This window comes from Miscanthus floridulus, chromosome 16 (assembly GCF_019320115.1).
Source record: "Miscanthus floridulus cultivar M001 chromosome 16, ASM1932011v1, whole genome shotgun sequence".
NCBI lineage: Eukaryota > Viridiplantae > Streptophyta > Magnoliopsida > Poales > Poaceae > Miscanthus > Miscanthus floridulus.
In genome coordinates this window covers 118,545,992-118,551,991 of record NC_089595.1, presented here as the reverse complement: position 1 = coordinate 118,551,991, position 6,000 = coordinate 118,545,992, and the positions used below count along the sequence as shown (strand labels likewise).

At 43.7% G+C, this 6,000-nt stretch overlaps 1 long non-coding RNA gene across 2 annotated transcripts; it reads right to left on the bottom strand.

Annotated features, from left to right (window-relative positions):
- Positions 1 to 706: 706 nt before the first annotated feature.
- LOC136513588 (uncharacterized) lies at positions 707 to 2,444 on the bottom strand. 2 transcript variants are annotated; one of them, XR_010773388.1, is made up of 3 exons: positions 2,057 to 2,444; positions 1,318 to 1,467; positions 707 to 963 (listed from the first exon to the last, which is right to left on the bottom strand). It is a non-coding gene; the product is annotated as an uncharacterized lncRNA (long non-coding RNA). The 2 variants fall into 2 exon arrangements; XR_010773387.1 differs by having other exon boundaries at positions 2,065 to 2,440.
- Between the last annotated feature and the right edge of the window lie 3,556 nt (positions 2,445 to 6,000).

Sequence of the window (6,000 nt, the reverse complement as noted above, 5' to 3'; positions counted from 1 at the left end):
GGTCATCCCATGGCAAAATACATGTATTTGAAATGAGAAAAGTGATTAAAATGACCAAATGTCATGTAAAACAAAGTGCCAACGTTTTAAATGTCGTTTTAGTGAAGTCGACGATTGAAGTCCTGTAATAGCGAAGCCCGTTATTTCGCGTCTATAATAGCAATTTTCTCACCATGACAAGGATGTAATCGCGGGATGACACTAGTTCCACTACAGGAACTGCTGGCTTCCCCGAGTGCCAGTTGCACTCGGGGAAGGCCTGGTTACACTTGGGGAAGCATTCCCCGAGTGCAACACTCGGAGAAGAGCCTCCGGCTAATCCTCTCACGGGGAAGGCGCCTTCCCCGAGTGTCGAAAGTCGTACACTCGGGGAAGGCTTTGCCGAGTGCCGTGCTGGCACTCGGAGAAGACTTGACGTCGTTGGCCGACGGCCGACGGCCGACGCCATTTTTTTTTTATTTTCTTCCCCGAGTGCACTCGGGAAAGATTTTTGATTTTTTTTAAATACTCTTTGCCGAGTGCCGCAGCTCAGACACTCGGCAAGGAAATTTGTTTTTTTTTTAAAAAAAATCCTCTTTCCCGAGTGCCACAGCACAGGCACTCAGGGAAGCAACCTCTAAAATTCTTTTTTTTTTGTTTTTTGCTTTTCCATGTAAACAACAAAGCACACATATATATATATATATACCACAAATCAACACCAATATGTCACAAACCACATTTATATATCACAAACGACCAAATTTGTCCGAAATCCACAATATATTACAAACCACACGTTCAAAAGTACACACTATTCCAAGTTCACAAGTTCAATACATAAAAACGACTCCGAAGGCGGCTCACGGTGACTGAGGGGTGGGACGCCCCAGCGTGCGATCCCGGCGACGGTCCAGGTGGAGATGGCCCGACGTGCGATGCCGGCGACCCTTCGACATGGTTCGACGCCGCCCCCGATTGATGCTGCAAAAAAGAGAGGAGATTGCACGTGAGTGACAAGATAAAAATGTAAGGAGTGTAAAGAAAAGTTGAAAATTTCGGTAGCACCTCCCCTGCACGGGGAGGTTTCCAAAACCTGCAAGAAAAACGTCGGCACGAAGGCCGACAACCACATTTCCGGCACGAAAGCCAACACATCAACAAATCTGGCACGAATGCTGACACATTGTCCTATAGCTAGTCAGACATTTCACGTTGATAGACTGGCACACATGCTGCTACTAATAAACAAGTGCTACTGCTAGTTAGACATTTCATCTCTGCAGCACAAAAAGAGCACAAGAAAGAAGACCACGTTGAGTTGAATGAACCACAAACCTGAAAGCAGAGTCGGTCTCTGAACTTATCAAATTTATGCTGTTATTGATGCTGAACAGCAGCTTCACCACTTGCTAACTGAGATGCTAAAAGACATGCTAGGCTCGAGCTATTACACTGCAGCTGTAGATATCAACCATTGAGCAGCAGCTGAATAGAGAAGAAGCAAAAGACAAATAAGCCATTGTTGCTGAACCGAAAACAGAAGCAGCTATGCTTGTTACTACCTCTCAATACTGATGGTGCAGAGCCAACAGAGGAAGCTCGAAATTTTGTTTTCAAAGCATACAGGTCATGTGGCTTTCCAAATTCTAGTCACCAGCTGATTTCAAGTACAGAAAATTAAGATAATATGCTGCTACTTAAACTAAGGGCAAAAAATGATAAATCTGTACTTGATATTTGCTTGCAAGCAAATTAAATGGCACTACATAAAGAAGGGTCAAATGTTATTAGCAATGAATCAGCACAAAAAAAGGAAGGCCCGTATTGGTTATAAAGTTATACTAATCTGCAGTGCATTGCTCATGTATTGGTTACAATTAATGACATCCACATCGGCCCAGGCCTTAATCATTTTTCATAGCAAGCAGGCAAGCAGGCAAGCAGCTACTCATAAATGGCAGTTACAACAGTTCCTTGGCTGGTAAACTAATTTCATAGCAGTCCCTACTACTACTTGACTTCAGATCTGAGCAAAAGCAAACATTGTTTCAGAAACCACGAGAGAAGAGCAGACCAGAAAACCTCGAGATCTCAGCTGACCGGAGCCGCGGCCGCTGTGCACACTCGCTCGAAGTCCATCTCGCCGGCCTTCCGCCACCCGACGGGGCTGGTGGTCCTCCGCCTCCACCCGACGAGGCCGGATCCAGTGAGAGCTACGGCGGGGAGCCACCCTCAGCAACTCCACGCGCTCGCCGGCGGCGGCGGGGGCTGCGGGGGCGCGCGGCGCGGGGGGCGAGCTGCGGCGGCGGCGGGGGCTGCGGGGGCGCGGTGGCGCTGGGCCGGCGAGCGGCGTGGCGGTGGCGCGGGCGCGGCGAGCGGCAGCGGCGGAGGGGGCTGGCGGCGGCGGGGTAGCGCGTACGGGCGGGCGGCGTGCGGGTGTGGGGTGGCCGGTTATGTCAAGATAAGGCCTGCTGGGCCTTTTTTTTTTTTAATTCTTTTCCAAGTGCTCTGTCCTGGCACTCGGGGACGGACCTCTTCCCCGAGCGTTACGGAAGGCACTCGGAGAAGAAATTTTGTTTTTTTTATTTTTTCTGCCTAATTTTTTTTATGAGGCCTTCCCACATTATTTAAAACTCCATGTTTAAATTTGGCATAATTTTAATTTTTTTTATATTTCGTTAGTTTTTTTCGTTTCGTTGAATTTTTTTTTGTATACTTTGAATTTGAACTGCAGGTGCATGAAATAATGGAATTTAGCGATTCAAAAAATTATATTAATGATATTTGGTGTATGTTGAGGCCTTATCCAGGAACTCGTATGAAATGTCGAGCATCTTGTTGATGTAACATGACGAACAACTTGTGGGAAAAGTGTATTTAAATTATATAAAATCCGAACGAAGTCCAAAAATCACGAAACTTGTCTGGGCGTCGTGTTATCGCATGTAGAGGCTATGATAAAAAAATGAGAAGGTTTCAAGCAAGTTGCGACGTCGGATGCCTAAAACCTAGACATCTCTACATATGATCACTTGTATAGGCATGCGGAGATATCTGGTTTTTAGGCATCCGACGTCGCAACTTGTTCGAAACCTTCTCGATTTTTTATCATAGTCTCTACATGCGATAACACGACGCCCAGACAAGTTTCGTGATTTTCGGACTTCATTCGGATTTTATATAATTTAAAAACACTTTTCCCGCAAGTTATTCGTCATGTTACGTCAACAAGATGCTCGACATTTCATGCGAGTTTCTGGATAAGGCCTCAACATACACCAAATATCATTAATATAATTTTTTGAATCACCAAATTCCATTATTTCATGCACCTGCAGTTCAAATTCGAAGTATGCAAAAAAAATTCAACGAAACGAAAAAACTAACGAAATATAAAAAAAAGTCAAAATTGTCCCAAATTTAAACAGGGAGTTTTAAATAATGTGGGAAGGCCTCACAAAAAAATGAGACAAAAAAAAAATTTCTTCCCCGAGTGCCTTTCCTGGCACTCGGGGAAGGTAGCCTCTTCCCCGAGTGTCCTGTTCTGGCACTCGGGAAAAGGGCCTCTTCCCCGAATGCCAGGCCCGAGTGCCAGGGAAGGCACTCGGGGAAGATTTTTTTTTAAGTTTTAACGGCGTGGGCAGGGTGAACCGTCAAGTAACATATTTCTTTGCCGAGTGCCGATCTTCCCCGAGTGTTGCACTCGGGGAAGAGGGCCTTTGCCGAGTGCTGCTCTTTACCGAGTGCCAGGATCTCTGCGGCACTCGGGAAAGCCTCTCTTCCCCGAGTGCAACACTCGGGGAAGATTCTCTTTCCCGAGTGTCTGATTTTTAGCACTCGGGGAAGCCAGCGACACTCGGGGAATTTTGCCTCTCCCGTAGTGTTCAATTGCTTTTTTTTGGTTGAATTATATATCTTGCCAGCTTCAATGACTGATTTATATATTATAGGGAGATGCTAACTTGCATGTGCCTGAAAAGTAGTCAGGCTCTCAAGCGACGCTTTACAATAGTTGGATTTGATTGAATGACTGAATGATCGCCTTCGATCTCTAGCGTTAGCTGCTGCAAGGTCATTAACCACCGATGGGGCAGTCTAATGCAGCAAGGTGAGGCTCCACTGCAGGACAAGCGGCCGCTCGCCCACTGGTCTATGCGCCTCAGCGCCTGTGGCCCGCAGGTTGGGCGAAAGTAGGAAGCAAGCAGCAGAGCTGCATCGTCTGAACAGCAGTCGCCTGATAGATAGGAATCGTGTATATGATATTTATCATTCGCTGAGAGGCCTTTGTAAATCTTGGGACACTGCACTGTGTCATTCTCGTCACAAATATTGATGCTGCCAAACAAGTCTTCAGTCGAGAATTTGCCGTGGTTATCCATCGGGCAAAGAAGAAATACTTCCCGCATATTGTTTTCATAGATAGACACTCAGTTGTCATTTTCTTTCTTCCTGATTTGCTCTGTCTAGACTTTCTTCATTCAAGTTAATATATTTATAGTAAGGGAAAACCCCTCCTGTTTGCCTCAAAAAACATTTCACATATATCTTGCTGACCTTCAATGGATCATGGATGCTTTGGTTGGCAACCATGTTGGTTGTTTGCTGAACTTCAAATTTTGTTGAGATTACTTCTCCTACTGCCGATGTAGCTCGTTTCCTTGCCAATGCTTGTGGGTAGAGGGTAGACTTAAATGCCAAGCTACAGCAGGGCTTGGTGACAAAGACTTGTGCTCAAACTATTTTCTTCATGATACGAAATCATCTAGCCTTTGCCAAAAATAATTTAGGCCCTAATTGGTATGGCTCCAAAGGGCTCCACCTCCTTGCCGCGGAGGAGCCAGAGCCGATGAAACCAAAAAAATAGCTTAATCAACTTCTAGTTTATATTTTAAAAGGAGAGAGAAAAATAACTCCTCTCTATATTGTACAAAGAAAATCGGAACCAAAGCCGCCAAAAATTCTACCAAAATGACCTTAAGGCTTCAAGTGACCGGGAAAAATGAAAAAGAAAAAGAATGATGGTATATGGTATCCTCAATCTAAAGCTCGCATTTTGTAAGAAAAACTTTTTTTTTAAGAACGCTTTTGACTTTGCACTTGGCCTGAGGTTTTCCATTCAATGTTTATTCCCCAAATAAAATCTATATGTGGGCCATTTGTACATATGTACTATTACAACCTTGTTTTGGTTGGTGCCTTCCGTTGGGTTTCATTGGCCCGCCGGACGCGACGCGGTAGACACTGGAGTACTGAACCAGTTCTAATGGTACACGTCATCAGCTTTGCGCAATGCAAATGTGATGTACATGGCGTCAGCCTTGCTAAATGGAGGAATAAATACCAAATACCCATCGTTGGCATGTCACCCAACCAAACATCTAGATTATTTTCTCTATAGTTATAGTTAGAGCCTATTTGGCATAGCTTCTTCTACGTCTTTTTTCTCGAAAATTATTCTCTAAGAAAAGTAGTTATGTGGCTAAAAGTGATTTTATAAAATAAATTCTATGTAGAAAATACTTTTGTCTCGGAAGAAAAGGTGAGAAGCTAGGTTTTTTTTCTCGAATAACCTCCTAATTCATTTTATAGAGTCACTCACGGAATCATGCTCATTTCCCTATAAAATATTGTTTGACAGAACTACTTTGGATCCAAACTTAGAAGCTGGTTTGAGAACTCTCCCGGTAGACTCTCAATAAGCAAATTTATTTGCACCCAAGTACCAAAAGTTAACCAAAAACACCACCCAAGACATGCTTGACAATTCATGAGAAGAAACATCCTTACTATCATTTTGGTTCACCTTAATCATCGTTAACAATAATAGCTATCTATCTAGCCTATCTCTAAAAGTCACAACTATTCCATCATGGAAAAATAATCCTAACATTATTGTGATTACGCACATTCGTTTTTTCTAATAGTTAACCTAAAGCACCCCTTTAAATTATATATCTCTATCGTTATAAAAAATAATCCGATGCTTGCTTTCAAATTGCCATAATCTATTATCATATA